We start from the raw sequence: 22,578 nt of genomic DNA on the forward strand, positions 1-22,578 counted from the left end.
GAGAATTTTCATGTGTCTCAGCTGAGAACCTTTCCTCCTGTTGCTAAGAGAGAAAGGACTGTCTGTTTTCCTTTCCTGCCATCTCTGGATCTACAAGCCACCCCACACCATCCACCCCTTTTTTTCCCTTCTATTTTTATACTTTGAGTGCTTCGTATGATGATGTCCTGCATTCTTTAAACTAGATGATGGTGTCAGGTGGAAAAAAAAAACAAAAACAAAAAAAACCAACCTAAACAAAATGAAAATTGTTTTCCTGCTTGGAAAGATGAGAGATGATGGGTGCAGAGGCCGGCATTACCAATACAAGCCTTTTAGCAGGTGCCAAGAAGAACTCTCTCTAGACCCAACAGGTTACCCCTGCCAGGCCCCAGGCAGGAAAGTTCCAGGGTAGGGATGGCCAACCTCCCTTCCCCCAGATGGAGCAGAGGTATTGTAGGAGCACCCTGAAGGCCCCTGGAGGAGCACTCTGAAGGTTCTAGAAGTGATGGATATAGTGAAGATGAAATGAACACTTATTTAACACCTTAGGTGCTTTTGTCCCTTTATTTAATACTCACAATAATTTAATAAGAATATATATTATTATTTACATTTTCCAGGTGAGGAAAGGGATATTCAGAGTGGTGGGAGAAACTCATGTTCAAGCTCCTGGAGTACCTGCCAAGAGGCCCTTCCCCCTAGCTAACCTAGCAGAAGAGGAGAGGTCACCGTGGTTGTGCTGGCCAGGGAATGGAAGGGGACTTTTATTCACCCCTGTAAGAGCCTCTGATTGGTCCCCCTGCTTCCATCCAGGTCCCTTCCAGTCCATTCTCTGCATAACAGGTAACAGCCTAGGTGAGCATTTACAAATGCAAATTCTATCTCCAATCCCAGAACAATCACATCCCTCTGAACTCCAAACTTCTGAGTCAAATCACCTGACTTCCTCCCATAAGACCAACCTCTCTCTCTGACCTCCCCACCTTATCTCATACCACTAATGACCACTCTTGCTATATTCCAGCCACAGTAAGTTTCCTTCTACTCCTCAAATGCATTCAACTCACTCCTGCCCCGGGGCCTTTGCACTTGCTCTTCTCTCTGTCTTTAGTGTTTTTCCCTTCAGATCTTTAATGCCTGGCCCCTTATCATTGCCATTTCTCAGTCGTTTCCCATCCGAGAGCTGGATGTCCTACCCTGGTCATTTCCTATCACATGCTACCACCTGACATTAAGTTGTTGTCATTTACATTGCTGTAGTTGTTATTATTATCTGCCAGGGTCTTGCTAACTTGCTGGTTTATTTTCTGTGTCCTTGTACCAGTGAGAAAGTTTCAAGAGAGTAAGGATCACTTGCCTATCTTTTTGAAAGTCCTACCCCACTCCATAAAATAGAAATTGTCACATAAGTAAGCACACAATAAATACTTGTGAATAGGCGAGTTGTTACTGATGTATTATTATCCCAGGAAAGGAGGACCTGTACGGGATGGAGGAAGAAAGCTATCACTCAGCATGTGTCAAGCTCTGTGCTTATCTCATTTGGTTCTCACAACAATCCTATAAGACAGATAATCTGATTCCCATTTTGCAGATGAAGAAATGGAGTTTCTTTCCATCATTCAGCAGTTTGCTTATGGTCACACAGCTGTGACTGGAACCCTTGTATGCCTGCTCCTGAGCCTACATACTGGATCTTGGGAAGGCCGACATGTGTCTCCAAGACACAGAGAAGTGTGTGTCTACTGGTGCAAAGCCTCCTGTGTGTGAAGAGGGAAGCGAGGAAGAGGCTGTGTAAAGGCACGTGCTGGCCAAGACTCCAGCAGCAGCAAAGAGGGCTCCCCCTAATAAACTGTCACTGCATGGCCTCAAGTCCAGACCTCCCCCGGCAACAGCCCGTCCCAGAAGGTGAACACTGCAGAATGGCTGCAAGTTGTAGGCCTCTCTGAGATCGGAGAGGGGAGGGAGTCTGCCAGCGGGTGCTGAGGTCCTTCTCCCTTCCAAGTGCTCGAATCCTGGCCAGGTAGGCTTTGCCACTGCTGCGGGCTCCTGTGTTCTGCGCTAGGTGGCGAAATGCTGTGGGGCTCCCCTATTCGGGGGAATGCGGTAGTGATGTATAAGGTATGAAAGATGTGGCCTGCAGAGAGCCGGCACTATCTCTACCGCTGCCGCCGCTGCTGCCGCCGCCGCTGCTGCCACCGCGGCTACTGCTGCCGGCAGAGCTGCTGGGAGTGAGCTGAGCATCCCCGTCCGGGATACCCAAGCTCCGCGGCGGCTCCCGCGCCCTGGCCCCACACGGACCTGCCAGCCCCAGGGAACAAAAGCGGAGCCCCGTCGCCCTCTCCTGCAGCCAGAGGATGAGTCGAGAGGGCTGAGCGGAGAGTGTGGTCCTCAGCGGCTTGAAGGTAGGAGAAGGTGTTGCGCTCGCCTGCCTCGGCGTGGGAGGCTCAGGGTCGGCGCGCCGGGGTGGGGATGGCCGCGTGGACCAGTCTGTCCCGCGGGTGCTGCCCGGACCCGGCGAGGCGGTCATCTGGAACGCCGTGCCCGACCGCCCGCTCCCGCAGCCGCGAGGGAGCCCCCTGGGTGGGAATTGGAGGCAGCGAGGGAAAAGTCTGGAGCTCGAAGCCGGGCAGCGGCGGCTGCGGAAGGGATGCCGCGGCACTTGGAGGCGTGCGACTCGCGGCGAAAAGCGGGCGGGCGGCGGCCGCAGTGTGCGCAAAGTTTTGGGTGGCGCGCAAAGACGCCGGCGGAGCCGCGCGAGTTGCGGCCGGAACCGGAGGGCGAGCACCTGGGGCACCCGCGCGGACTCGCCGGCACTGGGACAAGTGGGTTTTGCTCCCCCCATGCTAGCCGAGGCTGGGTTGACGCGCAGCCACTTAACCCTTCCCAGCCCAAGGCCAACAACTTCATCCTCTCCGAGGCGGCTGGACTCAGGCTGGCTGGGCAGCGTCGAGGTTCCCGGCTCTGTCCTTTTGTGGTCTTGCGCATTTCCCCACTCCTTCTGGGTTTTCTGTGATTTTCTGTCCACTCCTGTGTCCAGAAACCAGGCAAGGTGGCTGCGGGTCTTTCCCCCAGTCTGTAATTTTACCCCTCGCGCCACCTGGACACATGTTTTCTCTCCCCCCGGCCTCCCCCCACCACCGCCCCCGCCTCAGTTTGGCTCTTTGATGCTGCCTTGAAAAATGAGATGATTAATCAATTAGGTTAGTGGCCAATTAGGCATAACCTTGTAGCAAAATAATTATGCCCGGCTCTCTGGGCTTTCGCTGGTGATGAGATGGGAAACCAGCCTAGGTGGAAGGGCTGTTCCGAAAAGATATGGCTGATCAAGGAATTTCTGGGAATTTAAGATTAAAAAAAAAAAAAAACAAAAACAAATGTGTGGTGGCGGCAGAGGTTGTGGGGATTCAGTAGGGGTGTGAGTGCGTGCATCAGTTCCTTTTTTCGCCCCCCCCCCCGCCGCCCCAGGAAATTAACCCTTGGCAGCACAGTCGGGGTGGACTTTGCAGGCAGCATGTTTCCAACAGCTCAGAAAAGGTGTGTCCCCTGCTTGCCAGCCCCATCCCCCTTGTCTCTGAGGGGCTCTCGCCTGGAAATCGCCTCACGGTGGCTTTGCTGCTGTTTTGGGAGGCTGAGTCCGGATGAATGCATTTTAGTTTCGTGTCCAAGGAATCGCGTCGTTGCAGAAGGAGGTTCTTGTGCTGTGCCTTCCGAGGATGCACATTTCCCCCAGTCTTGTTAAATAAAGCGGTTATTAAATGTGTGCAAATGGAAGACAATCTGTCTCCTGGGCTGGGAAGTTCTGCTGCTAAGCCGGGCTTCCTTTTTCTTTTTTGGAGTGACTGGCGGGGTTTGGCACTGCAGTATTACAATACAGCCATATTAAAAAGGTCTTCAGAGCTTAGAGCCCTCCACCACTGCAGCCCCATCTTCAACAGACTTCCTTTCTCAAATCCTTCTTGCCAACAGCATACAGGGGATTTCTAATGGGTTCCGTGTGCATTTGAGTCCCTTTCTGTCTCTATTTTAAGCTTATCCTATCTGTTTATGCATCTGGGCCCTATATCGCAGCTTTTCAGAAGGCAGACACCTAGAGCTGTTCCCAGGGCAGAGGGATTTTTGCAACAGGTCCTAGGTCTGGGTTTTCTAATAATGAGTCTCCCTGACATTTAGTGAGCCGGGGCCCTCGTCTCTCCACCGGTGGCCTGACCACGTTGGACCAGGTGGTCACTGACATCCCTTGCAGTGCTGGCATGAGCTGGTTCTGAATTTTATGGCTTTTCTTCCTTTCTGAGCTGATCAGGAGGAGTAGCTGAGCAGTGCGATGTGACATCGGCAGTGCCACCTCACTCCCAGTGGAGAAAGCTGTCTGGGACTTCAGAGCAAATAGGAATTGCCCAGCTGGAAGACTGCCGAGTGATACTGGTGTTCAGGGACAACTGGGAGCCATAGGCTCCACCTGCCTTCCTCAAAATGAAGGGCCACTGTTCAGCCCTCTCTCTTTTCCAAGATTTCTTTTTTTTTTCTTGAAGCTGGACTCAGCCGTTCACCTCACTGTGATCCTATTTGTTTCTCAGGCTCTTGTGCTAGCAAAGGCCTTCCTTCTCTTCTAAAATTGAAGCTTTTTTATAGAGTGGGAAGGGAGATGGGGGGAGAAGGAAGGGAGAGAAGACAGAGCGAAAGAGGATAAGGTGGGGAGAATGGAAAGAGAGAGACAGAGACAGCTTCAGGCTTCGAAAAGAGGCAGGAGAGGTAGAGAATGAAGGAAGAAAAGGAAGAAGAAACATAGGCAGGGGAGGACAAACAGGAGGAATTCTAGTTCACAGGAGGGGAGAGACGGGCCCACATGAACCAAAGTCTTATTTTATTACCTGGCTTGGAAGAATATAGAGGAAAACCCTGAACTGTAAAAGACTCATTCTGGATAAACTTGCTTGGAACTGAGCTTTGACATAGTCAGATAATTACTTATGACGTAAACACTGCACCACAGAAAGCCCATCAACTCTGGTTCTGGTCTCTTCCTTGTCTGGGGGCTGCAGTTGATGGTGTGGGGTTGGGGCTGGCAAGGATTTGTTTGCCTAGCAGATGTGCTGTGCATAGCCCCCAAAAGCAGACTCTCGTTTGGGTCAGATTGGGGTACTCCCTTTGGACAGGCTGGGTGTCCAAACAACTTTGGAGGGGAGGTATTCCTTTGTCTTTAGATCTGTCTTTCATAGAATGGACAAATTTTTTAAAGTGTATTTTTTGTTTATTTAAGGTTGGAGGAAAAAAGAAATATGATAGTAAACACTTTTACCTGCCATCTAAAACTAAGAGTGATGGGAAAGTAATTCCAATTAATTTTCTGCTCTCCAGCCTCCTTGTCCCTGGTCCAGACCATCCTCAGAGCCTCCGACTCCTCTCCTGGCCTCCAGTACAGGCCCTCCCCAGAGCTGTGACTTGATCTTTCTTTTCTTTTCTTTTTTTTTTTAAGATTTTATTTATTTACTTGACACAGAGAGAGAGACAGCAAGAGAATGAACACAAGCAGGGGGAGTGGGAGAGGGAGAAGCAGGCTTCCTGCAGAGCAGGGAGCCCGATGTGGGTCTCGGTCCCAGGACCCTGGGATCATGACCCGAGCTGAAGGCAGCCGCTTAACGACTGAGCCACCCAGGCGCCCCAATGACTTGATCTTTCTAAAACATAACTTTGATCATGTTATTCCCCAGATCAAAAAACATAAAAGTTTCCCTGTTGCCTAAAGCATATTATTCAAATATCTGACCATAGACTTCAGAGCCTTTCAGAGCCTGGCCTCTGGTTCCCTCCTACATGCGCGTGCGCGCGCACGCGCGCGCACACACACACACACACACACACACACACACATCCCCTAACACACAGCATCACACACATACACAACCCTCTCTCAAACACATACCATACACATACACACACTATATTCACATCACATATACACACTACAGACGTGCCTTTCATACTTTTGTGGGTACAACCTTTTTCCCTTGTCTAGAAAATACATTCCTACTCTACCTGGTGAACTCTACTCATCAGAAGGGTCACTTGAAAGTCCTGTGTGTCTCTTTCAATTTCCTGCAAATGGAATAACAATATTAGCTGCCGTACTTCTTAATGTGGTGGTGGGAATAGGAATATTGGGGCCCTCATGGCTACAAGCCTCATTTAGAGAATGAGAGGCACCTTGTAGATGGGAAAAGGGAGTATTTCTCAGGTCGGAATCAACTTAGGTTGGGGTGCTGTGTGACACTGGTTGGTTTGGGCAAGGCAGTGACCATTACTTGGTGATACTTAGACTCTTTCTTTGTTGGTGAGAGTGCAGGAATCCTGTATCATTAACAGATGCTCACTTACAGCTTATGAAACAGCCTTATTGTGGAGGACAGAAGACCCAGTGCCACTAGACAACCGTTCAATTTATCTAGCAAAGCCCATTGAAGTTCCTGTCTCAAAGGGGGCAGAATTAAACAAGAATGAACACCAAATAAAGAATTCATTTATATCCATAGGCTTTTAATAAATAAAAACGATTTTTTTTCCGAAATGAACTCTGAGCCATAGGTCTTGAGACTTCTTATTTAATTAACATGCAGAATATGACTTCTTCTTGTTTCAAAATGACCTTTTTTTTTTTTTTTTGGAAGCTTGAGCTCAGATCTTTAGTGACATTTTTTCTCCCAGCAAATATTTACAGCCGAGCTGGAAACTGACAGGAAGGAGGGTTTAAAATGAAAATGTTACCAAACTGAAGTTTACATCTGAGTGAAACACATGGTGTCACCATGGACAGAGTCCTAAGAACTCAAAATATTTGTCAATTTGTAGAACTTGAAGAAACCAAGCTGTCTCCTTTGTTAATGTGAACTCTAAAAATTATATTTTTGCTTATGCATGATGGTGGCCATTTCTACTTCTTATCTGTTTGCTTTTACTGTGGTCATGGAATTCCAGCCATGCGCTTTTTCTTCATCCTCTGTCCCAGATAAGGCAGACTGCCTGAGGGTTAGTCCCCAGGTTCATGTCTATGTCTGTACTTGTACTTACACAGTTTTTCCTGCCTGGAATACCCTTTTTTTTCAAATCCCCTCCAGCTCCACTAGGTTTTTGAAGCTGAGGTCAGGTGCCAAGTCCTGCATGAGGTTTTCTTAGTTAACTCTACTGAATATTGACCAGCACTGACAGTGGTGGGTTTTTTTTATCACTTTATTAATTTTTCAAATCATATGAATAATACAAGTTAACTGTAAAAAATGTGAAAGTATAGAAAAATATAAGGAGTTAGTAAAAATCATTTGAAATTCCCATTGTGTTATCTATAATTTGGTGACTGTCCTTTCATTTAGTCCTTAGACCCATATATTAGCATATATAGATGGATATGATTTTATATACTCTGCCTTATTATGAAAGCTATTTGCTTTTTGTCCTGGGCATCTATTTTTTAATACAGTTTTTGTTTGCTTATTTACTGTCCCTTGCCCCATAAACTAATCTAATAACCTAGATATCTCTTATATTTTCTCTATGCTCTCATAATATTTACACGTATATGTTCACACACAGTATATACATACATAAGAATTTTTGTCATTGATTTAAAAGACGAAATCATGTATGTATTTCTTGGCATACTGTATTTCTCACTTAAAACACTATGGGAAACTCTTCTGCCCCCCACCCCCACCAACCCTCCCTCAGCCAATTGGTATAGATATATCACTTTTTTCAACGGCTTTGTGAGTTTCAGTGGTATGAATACACCACAAATTTTTCAACCATTTCCCTACCAATGAGCATTTACTTTTGTTCCACTAATTTGTATACACGATGCTGAAATAAACATCCTTGTATGTTTATCACTATCTACTGATATGCTTGCACTTTTATGAGTAGAGCCCCAAAACTAATATTTCTTAAGTCAAAGGATATGTACTTTTTAAAGTTTTAGGAGATAGTGCCACATATCTTACCAAGGAGAATGTAATAATTCACATTTCCATTAACATGTACGAAATAGTCTTTTCCTTATATCTTTGCCGGGAGTGTGTGTTATCATTTACTTTAGCTAACCTGGTTAGGTAGCAAGTGATAGCCTATTGTTATTTACTTCGTATTTTTCATCTTATGTTCATTGGGCATTTGGATTTGCTTCTCGGTGCACAGCTAATTCATCTTTGCCACTTTTCTTTTTGATGGTGTCTTTTTTTTATCATTTCATAAGGGTTCCTTTCATATGCTTTTTTCTTTCATCTATATTGTATATGATTTTAGGTCCTTAGAAGTTTGATCTAGTGTCATAATGATCTCTTTATTTGTCTGTGCCCAAACTAGACTGTGAGTTACTAGACAGCAGTGATGTGTCTGATTCATCTCTAGGGCATCACATCTAGGGCAAGGCCTGAAAAAGTGTAAGTTCAGAATAAATGGTTATAACATTGACTACATATGTGATATTCAAGTGTATTTCATTTAACATTGAATTGTATGAAATAACATATATGTGGCATCCAATTGTATGAAATAACATATATGTGACTGGGATGTTTCAAGTTAACAAAATTTCAAGATGACTAATGTTTTGGAAATATTTATAAATAAATTACACATTTCCCTCCTTTTTAAAAATGAGTGTGACTCAGAAATATTATTAGCATCAATTATTGTGTTGGGCTATAATACTTGATAATCTTAAGGACTTTATTTTTATTTTTTTATTTTTAAGATTTTATTTATTTGAGAGAGAGAGAGAACATGAGCGGGAGTGCGGAGGGGCAGAGGGAGAGGGAGAAGCAGACTCCCAGATGAGCAGGGAGCCCGTCATAGGGCTAGATCCCAGGATCCCAAGATCATGACCTGAGCCAAAGGCAGATGCTTAACTGACTGAGCTACCCAGGCACTCCCTTAAGGACTATTTAGTGATGCAGGACTGTTTGCCCCTATATACAAGTGGCCTCAGATCTATGGATATGCAGATTTTAGATTCCAGTATCTATTTTTTGTACTTTTGCAGTCTTTTCCCTCCCTATCAGATTGTGCTTTTGTGTCTTGGTATTGTCAGTTTACCTGCCTCTAAAAGCTGTCCTCTTCCCTTTTTACCCATCTTTGCGTTGGCTATGGACTAATATATCAGGAATCCTGCTCATTGGAAATGTGCATATATGAAAGGTCAGTAAGCATCAGCCAAGTCTTGGCCTATGAATAAAGTGCCTCAGCCTCCAGTGAAGATACAACTGGGACTGTTTAGGGGGCTTTTTTTGTTTCTTTGTTTACAACTGTTTTCTGGGAAGGTGAGATTGCTAGATAAGTGAAATGGTGGCCTGCCATCTCAATTAATTAGGATATAGGTCCAACAGCATGTAGCCATGACCCTAAATATAATGGATTAAAAGATCTTTAGAATGGTAGAAATACATATATTTCAGTCTTGTGAAAGTCTGAGCGTATAGGGCAGCTCTGTGCTGTGAAGTTGTGTGGTATCCAGGCTCCTTCTAGCTTGCTGCTTCTCCATCCCTCAGACATTGCTGTCATCTTCATGATCCAGGACAGCACATCACCACATCCTCATTCAAACTAGAGGGCTGGAAGAGAGAAAAGAGGGCAGAGGAGAGCCTTCCCATTTCTTTTAAGGGTGTGGCCAGAAGTTGCACCCCTAATTTCTTTGTGCATCTTCATTGCCCAGAACCAAGGCAATTGACCCCTCCTGACAGAAGGGAAGCTAAGAAGTACTGTTTTTAGTCTGGGTGGCCGTGAGCCAGAATCAGGGTGCTATATTAGAAGACAGGGAGAATGGATGTTGGTGTGTGGGCTAGCAGTTTCTGCCACACTTACTCTCATCATTCCCGGTGTCCTCTCAGCTTTCTTCCCAGATTGTCAACTCTTGAGTGCAGTTGCCTACTTTTTCTCCTCACTGCCCACTGTTGTGTGGCACGTAAAATAGTTGCTCAATAAAGACAGTTCTATTTGTAAGCTTTCTCTCCTTGTTTTAGTGATGAGAAAATGCAGGGAGGAGGGTCAAGCTTGCTGCTGACATGGAGCTCAGGGACTAGAAAATTTGGAACTTCCTGGCTGATTTTTCTTTAATTTAGCTCATGCCCTGTATAGTTCTCCATGGCCCCACTCGAGGTTAATTATTCCGATTTCTTACTCCATCTTTGTTCTGTGCTCTAAGAGGTCTAGGTGAAGAGACCACATGCTTTGGAAGCAGGTGTGTTGGCAACTCTGTGAGAGTCAAGGGGAAAATCAGCCCCCTGCAAATAATACAAGTTTGAGATTATGACCTCCTTTGCAAAAAAGGGTCTCCTGGTAATCAACAGATTGCATCGCCCAGCTGAAGTTTCTGCACCCCATGGGCTCCCATTGCCTTTCTGATTAACACAGAAGCATCTCCTTCCTTACTCCAGACTGACACTGGAATTGGGTTTATTTCAGCCTAACGGCTGATTCTAATTGGTCTCCCTGCTTCCAAAGCACAGATGTGATCTATTTTTTACAGGTGCCGGGGGGGTGGGGGGTGGGGGTGGGGTGGGATTTTGATGGGTGGGAGTGATATTTAATCATGCCCTTTCTCCCTCCAAGTTAAAAAGCAAATAGGAGATGAACACTGAGGCTAGTCAAAGATGAAGACCTGGGTCTTATTTCTGTTAAAGCTTGGCTGGAGGCTGTGTAGGTTGTGTAGCTGCATCAGGACTCCTGAACTTTCTCTTTCACTTGGTCTGAGCTGGATATATACAGGTCTCCCTTTTCCCCCTGTAGGAGCACAAGTGGCCTCATAGGCTTATTTCTTGGGTGAGCAATGAAGGAGGATCTCTGAAGTCAGGTAGCTTTGAAGGAGAGAAAGAAAGGAGCCGTATTGTTTTATCAATTAGGTTCTTAAGTTGACAATGACACAGTTTAAGCAGAAAGGGATTTATTAATGGGTGTTGGGTAGCCTACGGCATTCTAGAAGGGTCCTGGAAGCCAGGCTTGGATGTGAGGACAGCTACTCAAGCACACCATGGAATTGTTAGGGTGGAGATGACACTGTTGCTAGGGACACATGGTGGGGCGGGGGGGGGGGGGGGAATCTTTGTCTGAGCTGCCCCAGAAGAGCTACTCTCTCTGCGCATGGCAGATACCAGCTGTCTTTTTCAGTTCCTCCCTCCAAGCCTCGTGCAAGTGTGTCTGCTTGGTGTCCCAGAGCACCCTGTAGTCACTCCCGGGTCTCACAGAAGTGTAAGAAACACAGAAGTGCGGTTGGAATTGTGCTGAGAGAGTCTAGAGCATATCTGCTGGAGCCACATACGTTTGTGCTCCTCTCTGGATTGCACCCAAAAGATAAATCAGTCCCTTTCCTCTGAGGAGAGGCGATGGAAGTGTGGCTGCCCTGCTTTTCCCTTCTGGGAGTGGCGTGTAAGTAGGCAGTAAGCCTTCCCCTTGAACATCACACACTTGCTTACAAACCCTCACGGGCCACCGTGGCCTTCAGGATCTAACTCAAACTCTTTAGTGTGGCAGAAAAGCCCCTCCTCGGTTTGTATCCTGCATTTCAGCCTCATTCCTCTCCAATCCTCTTTCTCTTTGCTATCTGGCTTTCTATTCTGGGTGCAATCCATTCTGAACTGCTTGGAAGACTCTTGACCGTGCCCATGCTCTCCCAAGCTTCCATGTCTCTGCCTGCTGCTCTCCTCCACCCACGCCATGAGGTAACTGTCCTTCGTGCCCCCCTTCATTTGGCAGACTTCTCCCTACTCTTCAAGACAGAGACACCATTTCCTCTGGGAATCTTTTTTGTCCCCTCCTAGACTGGATTAGGTGTCCCTCCTGGATATGCCCAAAGCGCCCAGCAGTCCCTTCTGTCACTACACCTAGCACATAATATGTGACCTTTTGTTTATTTCTCTGCTCACGCCAGTGCAAGCTGCCTGAGGGCATGGTCTTTGTCTTTCCTCTCTGTATCTCAATAGCTAGCACAAGGCCTGGTCCATAGTAGTTGTGTAAATGAAGAAAAGAATGAATGATTCTGAGGTACAGGTCTGTGATTCAACAGTCTTACACAATTCACAGTGCTCACCATAGCACATACCCTCCCCAATGACACAGACCTGTACCTCTGAAACAAATAATACATTATATGTTAAAAAAAAAAAAAGAAGAAGATAGTAGGAAGGGAAAAATGAAGGGGGGGAAATCAGAGGGGGAGACGAGCCATGAAAGACTATGGACTCTGAGAAACAAACTGAGGGTTCTAGAGGGGAGGGGGTGGGAGGATGGGTTAGCCTGGTGATGGGTATTAAAGAGGGCACGTACTGCATGGATCACTGGGTATTATGTGCAAACAATGAATCATGGAACACTACATCAAAAATTAATGATGTTATGTATGGTGATTAACATAACATAATAAAATAAAAAAATATACATACACAAATAAAAGAATGAATGATTCCTTCTGGTGAAGGACATGGACTCTGAAGTCAGCATCTGATTTGGCCACCACATAGTTAATATGGCTTTAGGCAAATTAAACATCATAGGGTGGTTGTATGAAGGCTAAGTAAAATAATGCACATGAAATGCTTAGCATGGAACACATAGTAGACACTCAATAAAATTCAGCTCTCCCTTCGATTTTCTGATAATCGTTATTGTTGCAGGTGTTCAATGAATGGTAGTGATCACTAGCACACTTTCTAGACCAAAGTATAATCTAGATCACAGTATGGTGATCTGTGACATTTCCTACCTCCCAAAGAACCGACGCCCAAATACTGTGAAACCACCAGTGGATTGAGAGGAAGAGTGAAAATAGAAATTGACAGAAGTTACCAAGGGAGAATCATGTATAGAGCAGTTCAGTGACAGAGTGAGAGAATACCTGCTGACATCAGGTTTGTCATTAGGATTTTATTAACAGTTCTGCCTCCCTTTACATACTTCTTTCTTTACTCCACAATTTTTCCCTAAAAAAAAAAAAAAAAAAAAAGGACACCGAGGTGACACTGAAAACAATGTCAAAACTTCAGTGAAGGTCAAACATTTTCCAAGGGATTGCCTGGAAGCACACATCCCGCGGTGTTCTCTCTGGGAGTGTGCGATGTTAAGACAGTGGGAGCATCACGCTCATGTTGAAATCCAGCTTGGAATATGGCAGATGTCTTCTCTGTGCCAAACTCCTAGCACAGCGTCTTACACAGAGTCGATGTCTTTCCATTTATGTGTGTGCAACATACCTTCCCTTTCTCTCGTTTCCCTGTGGGTCCACACTCGTTTCACTACATCCAATCCAGCAAACATTTATTGAGCCCCTACCGCATGCAGGGAACTCTACTGATTCTCTCCTTCTATGCTTGTTTCTCCCACCACATTAATGTCTTTGCTTTATTAGAAATAAAGACTTGTGTCAAAAGGAAATGTTTGTCATTGGCATCTACTGTTCTTAAGGGGACAACATAAAAGAAAATAATTCATATTGCTAGTTTCTGTAGAAATAGTCCTTGTTATTGGGCCTGAACAGATGCAGAGTCAGAAGAACATTGACCTGGAGGGAGTATGGAGACCAAGGACCTATCCTACTTTGATGTTTGACCTTGGATATGTTGTTTAACATTTTTGGGTTCCAGGTTTCCAGTGATTTCCAAGGACCTTTCCAGCCCTGATATATTATGATTCGAAAAAAAAAAAAAAGTGTAAAGGGAACATAACAAAGTTTGGATTTGCTGTCCAAATATGGAAAGTGTAGTGGATTTGGAATTAGAAAGCTTAATTTGAACTGTGGCATTGACATGTGGCTTGTGTGACGTTGGGCTTAAGCTCTCAGCCTCCCCAAATCCTTCTCTATAAAACGGGGATGTTGCCTCTTGCCTTTCCTGCTGCATAAAATCAGTGTGAAGCTTCGAAGAGGTGATGCATGTGAAAGTGAATTATGAATGACAAGGTACTGTACACACGCACATATAAGCTATTATTACTGTTAATAATCATTTTGATTTCAATATTTTATTCCAACCAACACTTTTGCATTTTGCCTTCTGGGTTGTTTGAAGAGAACATCATCTTTCATTCTCTCCCACCCCCTGCCCCAAAGCAGTCAGGGGATTTCTCAAAGGAATGGGTGCCTTGTCCTCTGCCTGTCTTTCCGATCGACACTCGTCTTGGGCCCCAGCACTTGTCTGAGTGTATAATGTTTCAATTGTTGGCCTGAAAGGAGGCCATTTGTCCCCTGCTAAATGAGCTGTTCCTGTGTGCCTCTGTCCTCTCAACACCTGGGGCTGTGTTCATGGGAGAATCCAGCCGTGGATCTCAGGAGCCTTTTTGAAAAGTTTATTAGAAGAAGGGAGAAAACCTTTCTCAGCAGGTTGTATGCTCCGTCACTGGATTCGGCTCATTAGTCAGAGCCGGGCGGGTTACCTGGGGGTAGGAGGGTAGGTCTGCCTGCCTTGGCTCCTGCAGGCACTGCTGGAGGGCCAGGGGTGCAGGGGGAGGTACAGGCCTCCCAACAGCCCCACTCTGGCCTTTCTGCTGCCCCTGCTCCACAGGTGGCTAATTAGCTCTAATTGGATGGTATATTGCTGTCCATGGTTGGGGGCAGCTTATCTGAGCTTGCCTCCAGGGGCACCTTTCCCTTATTTCGGCCCCAGGCCTGGCCGAGTCTCATGACCTGCAAGGCAGAGACCCCTCTCTCATACTGGCTTTTTGGTTTCTGTCCACTGTGAGTGGCCTGGCTCTGAGAGCTGGAGGGGCAGCTTCTCTCCAGACTGTGGTGGCTGGATCTGCCCAATAAGGACCCAGCTGCTCCATCAACCCTTTATGTGGGTGTCTGGTAGACTCAGGTTAAATTCACTGGGGGTGATGCTGTTGTTTTGACTGTGCCAGAGGTCGGCCATCTCATTCCTGGGTCTTTTGTGACGACATTCCATTGACACATGGTGATTCCCAACTACAGGAGGGAGACCGAGAGAGAGGATTTTGTCATAACCACTTCCTCCACCCCTCCCTCTATACCCACCCTGCACACTTTCTACATGGAGGCCAAGTTAATGACACAGGGAGGACTAGAATTCAGGGCTCCCACCCTGCAAGAGAATATGTGTCTGTCTCTGGAGGAACTCTACTTCCTCATCTCTTCACCCTCATAGCCCAGGTGCTCAGAACATCCTTGCGAAATAAATGGATGAGGGCCTCAAACTAGGATGTTTTCACAATCAAGCACTTGAAATGCTGGATTCAAATCCTGATTCTATAACTTATGTAATATCTGACTCTCATCAAGCTACTTAACATCTCCAAATTTCAGTTTCCACTGCTGTAAAATGAAGATGATGATAATTGGATCTACTTCACAGGGGGTTTGTAGGCATTAAATCAGATGAGCACTTGGCTCAGGGCAACACTTCATTGAAGGTTGATGATTATTGTTTGTAATTAGCTACCTAACTCTCCACCCATCATACAGACTGAGGATGTGGAGGCTTGAGTGAGGGGCATTGACTGGTCCACTTGCTAAACAGCTCATTATAGACAGAGGCAGAAATAGAATCTAATCTTTCCTGTCTTCCTGTTCCACTGAGATCCAGGTCTGAGAAGCAAGTCTATCCTGGAGTTGTCCTTCAGCCAGATAAATACTTTTTCTTGTCCATTTCTTCCAGGTCTTGCCCCTACAGATTGTAGGAACCCCACAAATATGAGGCTGGGTTAAGGTCAGAGGCTCCAGGATTAGTCGTTCAGAGCTCAGGGCCCAGCCTCTGTACCCCACTCTCTGAATGTTATCTGGCAAATCCCAAATCTGACAGTGTCACTTCCTCTGCCTCAAGCCCTCAGTGGCTCCCCATTGCCTCAGGATAAAGTGCAAACCTTTCCCATCCCTGGCTCTCTTTGATCAGCCTGGACCATCTGGGCCCTGGGAATCACTTGCTGGTCCTTGTTTCCTCCTGAGCCCTTGCATATCTGGGACATGGTTTGTTGAATGAATGGTGCAGAGTGACTTGAAGTTCTTCCAGCTTTCTGGAGTTGTGATTCTAGCACTCCTGGGGAATAGACAGATGGGCCCAGTGGGAGGAGAGCCCATGCCTTCCATGGCTGCCCGGCCCCTGCCCTGGCCACCCTGGTCCTTCTCCCGATGGCTGAGCACACAGCCTGCTGGGCAGGCTTTTCTACCCCACAGGACTGTTTTCCACTCAGTGTGAAATTTCAGTTTTGCAGCCCTCTCTCTGTGCAATGCCTCTGAGCACCTGCCTTTCCCCATTATGTCACCTATCACAGGGCATCGCAACCTTGTTTACTTGTCTGAGAGCACCAGGAGGCAGGGAGCGTATCTGTTTTGCTCCCCATTGTAGCTCCAGTCCGTGGCAGCAGGGAACCAGTATGGAGTTGCTACAGGAATGGAAGAATGGCTCTGGGGTTGGAGCTGTGGCAGAGGGGCAGACAGGGGGAACGTGTGGGCCCAAGTCTTGGCACATCTGACGTCTCTAGCTCAGCTGATGGTAAACATCAGCCTAGCCTTTATTTTTCTTATTATGTTTAAAACCCACCAGTTGCCCAATAGTGTAATTTCCTAAGTGGTTTCATTTCAGCTCTGCTAATTGAAGAGAACCAAGCTCTTTTTGAAGGCTTACTCTGTGTGTGGCTGTCACTGGTGAGAGTCGAGACTGGTTGTCAATCACTGACAATAGCATGCATTCTGGAATAATTTAAGTTTAGGTCTTTCTTTCACTCAGGCATTCATACCCTGTTATATGTTTTCATACTGAGCTGAGAACAATCTGGGGTGAGAAACTGTCATGTGTTCCAGGAACTGAAATGGAGATTTCTTTTGAGATTTCAAATTCCTCTGGTCTGCGGCTCAGAGTAGCTTGGGGGGAGGATCAGAGGTTTGGGAGTCACACCTCCTGGACCCCCCCCAGGTTTGAACATGCTGCTTCCCCACCCACTTCCCCAGCCAGGTGATCTTGACTCGGTTTACTCGGTTTCTGAACCGATTTCCTTACATAATCAAAGGGGATGTGAGTACTTTGCACCAGAGATTATCAAGAGAATTAGCGACATCATGAAAAGACCTGGACCAGAGCAGGCACCTCGGAAGCAGTGGACCTTCCTGCCAGCTCATCACACTGCATGCAGATTACACAGTACCTCACTGCAGACAGGGCTCCAGCAGGGGCTCCTGGGGATTCCGCAGACCCGTGTTCAAACCCCAGCCCTGCCACTTCCTTCGGTAGCTGGGAGAATGGCTAAATCACGTGCATCTAGAATTCCTTTACTATAAATGAGGGAGAATTAATACCTACTCACAGGTTGTTACGGAGATTGAAATGATGTCAGTACTCAATAAATGTCAACTCCTTTCTCCTCCTCCTTTCTACATTTCAATACATGTATTTTATGTTAGGAGGATGGGGAGAGAAAGAGAGAAAATGGTTCCTAAATCCTGCTGCACATTAAAGATGCAAGCATACAAGCATTTGCTTGGTATTCTTAGCCACACTCCCCTGCAACTGGCTCATTTACTCGACAGATATTTATTGAGTACCTACTGTGCACTACGTGTAGTTGTGGGTGCTGGGATACAGCAATGCAGAAATCAGTAGGTCTGCTCTGATGGTGCTTATATCCAGTGAGAGATGGATAATAAACAAATAAACAGATATGATGGCATAAGTAGTGAAGGTGAAGAGAAATAAAGCAGGGAACGGAGAGTTTGCTATTTATATATGAATGGTCAGGGACAGCTGCTCTGAGGAAGTGCATTGGCGCAGAGCCTTTGTTCTTGCTGTTCCCTCCACCTACAATGCCATTCCCTCATTTGTCACTCTCCTCCTGTCAGGAGCGTCCTCTTCATCAGACCTCCACTCAGACGTCACCGGCTCTGAGCGCCCCTTCTGCTTGCCCACTGAGGCAGAGTTAGTCCCTTTCTCCTCTGTGCTCCCACAGTGCCTTGTTCTCGATCAGTCAGTACTTCCCGTGTTTAATGTGCTTCTCCTCCACCGGACTCCAGCTCTTCAGGGTCATGGGTTTTTCTTCCTTTCAGCTTCAGTGCCGGGCGCAGTGCTGGGCACAGAATGAGCTCATTAGTGGTGCGTTGAGGGAGTCACGGAGGTAGTGGCTTGACTCAGATGTCAGCACATGCTGACCACACTTGGGGGTGGCAGGTAGGTGGCCACAGCTTGTCCTGGGGAAGCCCACTCAGCTATGAGATGTATATTTTGCTCTCAGGGCTAAGCAGGCTCTCCCTCAGACAGGGTAGTCGTCACATAGCACAAAGTAAACTCTGTTTCAAGCCTTGTGGTTGGAAACCATCTTGCTCAATATTAAAATCATTATACAGCGTGCGTGTTGGACCTCTAGCCCATGGTTTGCACCTCCATCCAGCCTTCCTCTGCTCACACCTCAGTTGCCAAGTCTGCCATCGTTTTTCTCACCCACCCAGTCCCACTCTGCTCCTCCCCTGCCTGCCGCCCCCCCACCCCACCTGCTGTGTGGTGGATGGGTGAGCTAGCCTAAGACCTGAGTTCAGTATCTGGCTCTGCCAGTTGCCATGTATGTGGCTTAGCATAATCATCTCCATTTGCTGAGGCTCAAGTTCGCTACCTTTGAAATATTCCTCTGCCCTGCCAATGATATATAATGTTGGGGTAATAATGTTATAAATTAGAATATTCTAAGGCAATATATGAGCTGAGGTATAGCTGAAAGAGCCCCAAATTTCACTGCTCCTCCACCTATGGTTAGGTGACCTCAAGCAATTCACTCACTCTCTCTGGACCGTTTTCTCATATATACAGTGGAGATGACAAAGACAACTAATACCTACTGAAACATAGCATGTGCCAAGCACTCTTCTAAGCTCTTTATTAACTCATATACTCCTATGAACTTGCTACTGTAGTAACCCCTGTTGCACAGCTGAGGACACATAAGCACAGAGAGTTTAAGTAATTTGCTTAAGGTCACACAGTTAATAAGAGACAGAGGTGGGATTCAAACCCAGTCTGTCTGGCTCTGGAGGCCAGTTTTAATCATCACATCATATTGCCGACCATGACACTGTAATTCCTCCCTGGCAGAGCTGTTGTGAGGTGTAGAAAGACTATATGGAGAGGATCTCTGATACTGTAGCTATCCAATCAGTATTAGTATTACTATGTTACACCTCTTTGGAGCTTAGCACAGCCTAAGTTTAATAAACACTTATTTTGTTGCTGCATTTGGCTGCATGTCTGTCTGCAATTCGGCTGTGATCCTTGGGACCAGGCATTTACCTGAAGCTGTGTCATAAGTAACATACCAGCACCTTCTTAAGAATCCCAAGATGGTGCCGCTTTGTCCTTTGTATTGGTTCTTTGTCAGTGTTGATCCATTGGAGGGAGCTGCACGTTGAATAAGGAGTTGGTTTTGTTGTAGAGGTGGGTCTGCTCTGAGCGTAAGGAAGGTGGGGTCAGGTCTGCAATTTTCTCTGGCTCCGGGAACAAATACTCCGCCTGCTCCTCTAAGCTGGAGGGTCTCGAGAGATGTGGGGATTGGTGGTGACCTCCAGCCTGTGGGCGATTACACACAAAGCTGAGAGCAATTTTTAAAGTCTTCTCGCCATTTTGCTCTCTCTTTAAAAATTAAATGCCTGACACGGAGGTGTTTTATTCCCAGACAAGCTGGCCTTTAAGAGGATGGCTTGAAAGTGAGAATGCCTGATGACCTCCGACCTTGGGAGTTTCCAAGGGTGGGAAAGGCCACGGGAAGGGAGAGTGACCTCATTCTTTTTGTCAATTTAATGAAAAAGAGATGAAAGCATCAGTCTCCATGACTGAGCTCCACAGTAAGGGAACCATGGGAAGGATCCAGGAGCAAGGATATGGTGGGAAATTCGGGACTAAGCAAGGCTGGGAGGTGTGTAGAGTCTGCATAGCACCATGGAATGAGCACTGGGCCCGGAAGAGGAAGACCTGGGCTCTAATCTCAAGCCTGCCACTAACTGTGTGGTTTTGGTAAGTTATTGACCCTATTGAAAGTATTGTATTCCATGTTTAATATGTAAACAGTATAGTGAAGTGGTTAAAATCAAACTTTGTAGCCAATCCTAGTTGTAGCACTGAAGACCTGAGTAATTTGAGTAGGTTACTTATTTTCTGAACCTCAGTTTTCACATCTGTAAAATGAAGATCTTGGAGGCCATGCCTTTGTTCATCCTGTGCTTAATATGCCCCCATAACCTTTTCCCACCCTGATCTCTGCATCTTTGCCTTGCTATATTCTTCCTTTGGAATTCAGACCTAACTTCCTTTCGTGGGGAAGGGTCCTTCTTGATGCCCTGGCTGGTTGAGATGCCCTGAACCCCCACACCCGTCCTGTGTTCCCATCATCCCGAGTGCCTCCCCCGTCACTATACCTACCTCTCTCTGTAGGGAACTTGGGGGTCTGGGACTGCTTCTTCTCCATCTCTCCAGGGCCTGATTCCCAGATGCAGTCTCTAAATACTTGCGGATGGAATGAGTGAATATCTTTCCAGCTCTGAAACTGTTTTTTTTTTTAAAGATTTTATTTATTTATTTGACAGAGAGAGACACAGCGAGAGAGGGAACACAAGCAGGGGGAGTGGGAGAGGGAGAAGCAGGCTTCCCGCGGAGCAGGGAGCCCGATGCAGGGCTCGATCCCAGGACCCTGGGATCATGACCTGAGCCGAAGGCAGACGCTTAATGACTGAGCCACCCAGGCGCCCCTGAAACTGTTTATTTGTCCTTATGTATGCCTAATTTCCAAAAACAGACATAAAATATACTGTCTTCTTCCTTTTACAAAAAGGTAATAAATGCAATCCTTTACACTGATACAGAAATTTGCACTGGACAGAACATTTTTCACATTTATTACCTAGTACCCTACTATCTAGCAGCTTGTCAACACTCGAGTTTCAGAATAATTTAAGGCCACTGTTGGATCTCATCCAAAAAGATCTAGTTTTTGAACTACTGGAACCATCTCCTTGCCTTGAACTGACCCCTTGGCCAGGATTGGTAACCCTTCCCCTACTCCAGATGGTCTCTTTACCAACCTCTGAGGTCTCACTGGCTCCAAGATAATGAACCAAAGTAGGTCTGCAGGTCACCCTGATCTCAGGAGTCCGCTTTCTTGGTCTGATTTTTAAGCAACAATGTCTACATCAAGTGTGTGATTTCCAAATTCACAGCCTCACAGAGGAGCCTGCTGTTGACAGAGTTGTCAGCAGGGGGAAAAAAAAAGAATGCAAGATTGTCCAACAGAAATAAATCTTGGAGAGTGTTTTGCCAGGCCATCCAAGCATTCATACAATTGCTGCTGCATGCAGAATACTGGGGAGGGAAGGAGAAAGAAGGGGGGGAAATGAGCAAAGGGAGAGCTGAGGGTGGCTTGAATTCTCTCCCTCCATATCCTGCTTCTCCATTCCTCTCGGAAGGCCCCGCATGAGATGTGTATGTTATCTCTTCCTTCTTGGTTTATTTTCTCTCTTTCTGTTGTCACTCTGGCTCCTGGTGGGCTGCAAGCTAAAGGAGAACAAAGAGATCTCAATGTGCTGTGGGCACAGGACTTAAAGACAGTGCTGGACATGAGCTTTAACCCTACAAAAGAGGCCTCCTCCGCCATTTGTAAATTTACCATGGTTCCCCTTTGCTACCTGGACCTGTTTATAGACCCCTACTTGAATTTTGAATATGCTCTCCTGGAATACGTGGAATACCTAGCCCATCCAAATCTCTTCCAGTCTTCAAGGCTGACTTGGAGTTCCACTTCCTCCATAGAGCCTTTCCAGACTAATCCAGTCTTTTGCAAACTCTATACTCCCTGATTTTGGATAGCTGTGCGGTTAGAACCCTATAGGCCTTTGGCTCTGTTGCCTCCGGTTTCCTTCTTTGTCAAACCCTTTTCCTCTTGTTTATTTCAGATTATTTACTTTTAAGAGATTCTAGAGTTGTTGAAGGAAGAATGAACATTTCCCCAGGTATTTCTGTGTTTGAAATGCCTCTGCTTTGAGCAGGCTCTGCAATCCTAGGCAAACAGTCAACATTTCTTAGCCACAGTTTTCCTCCTCTCTAAAATGGGGTAGCAATGCCTACCTTATGGAATGTTTATGATGATTAAATGAGTCAATATAACTAGCTTCGAAGAGTGTGTCTGGCAGTTAATGGCAGTTAGTAAATATCATCAATGAACATCGGGTTTCTCCAGAAGACACTGGTAGGATTGTGCCAGGGAGTAAACAAAGGATGATATCATTAGTGTCTGTGGGGGTCAGACTGCCTGAGTTCAAATCCAAACTCCACCACCCTATGCCTGGAGTAGGTTACTTCACCTCTCTAAGCCTGTTTGTAAAATAAAGCTGATCATAGAGCCTGCCTCTTAAGGAAGATATAAAATAGTCCATGGAAAGCATTTGGCAAAGCACCTTTCACTGAGCAAGCATTCAATAAATGTCAATTCTTTTTGAGGAGGTGGAAAGCATTTTCATGTGTGTTCTTAACAGTTCCATTGCATTCCAAGCTGCTCTGATGAGGGAACGATGGCCCACTCTGTAGATTCTGGGGATTCACATCATACCTGTGATGAGTCGGGTGACTGTATGTTAGCAAGAAGAGC

General features: G+C 46.1%; 1 protein-coding gene across 7 annotated transcripts in view; it reads left to right on the plus strand.

The window, feature by feature from the left end:
- The first annotated feature begins 2,114 nt into the window (after positions 1–2,114).
- Positions 2,115–22,578, plus strand: part of DAB1 (DAB adaptor protein 1) — a 1,108,242-nt gene continuing 1,087,778 nt past the window's right edge. For 6 of the 7 annotated variants that reach the window (XM_078073084.1, XM_078073083.1, XM_078073085.1 and 3 more), the window contains exon 1: positions 2,115–2,387. The gene's annotated coding sequence lies outside the window, so the exon portion shown is untranslated. The remainder of the gene's footprint in view (positions 2,388–22,578) is intronic. The other variant, XM_078073090.1, reaches the window with a different exon arrangement.

Source organism: Halichoerus grypus, chromosome 5 (genome assembly GCF_964656455.1).
Source record: "Halichoerus grypus chromosome 5, mHalGry1.hap1.1, whole genome shotgun sequence".
Classification (NCBI taxonomy): Eukaryota; Metazoa; Chordata; class Mammalia; order Carnivora; family Phocidae; genus Halichoerus; species Halichoerus grypus.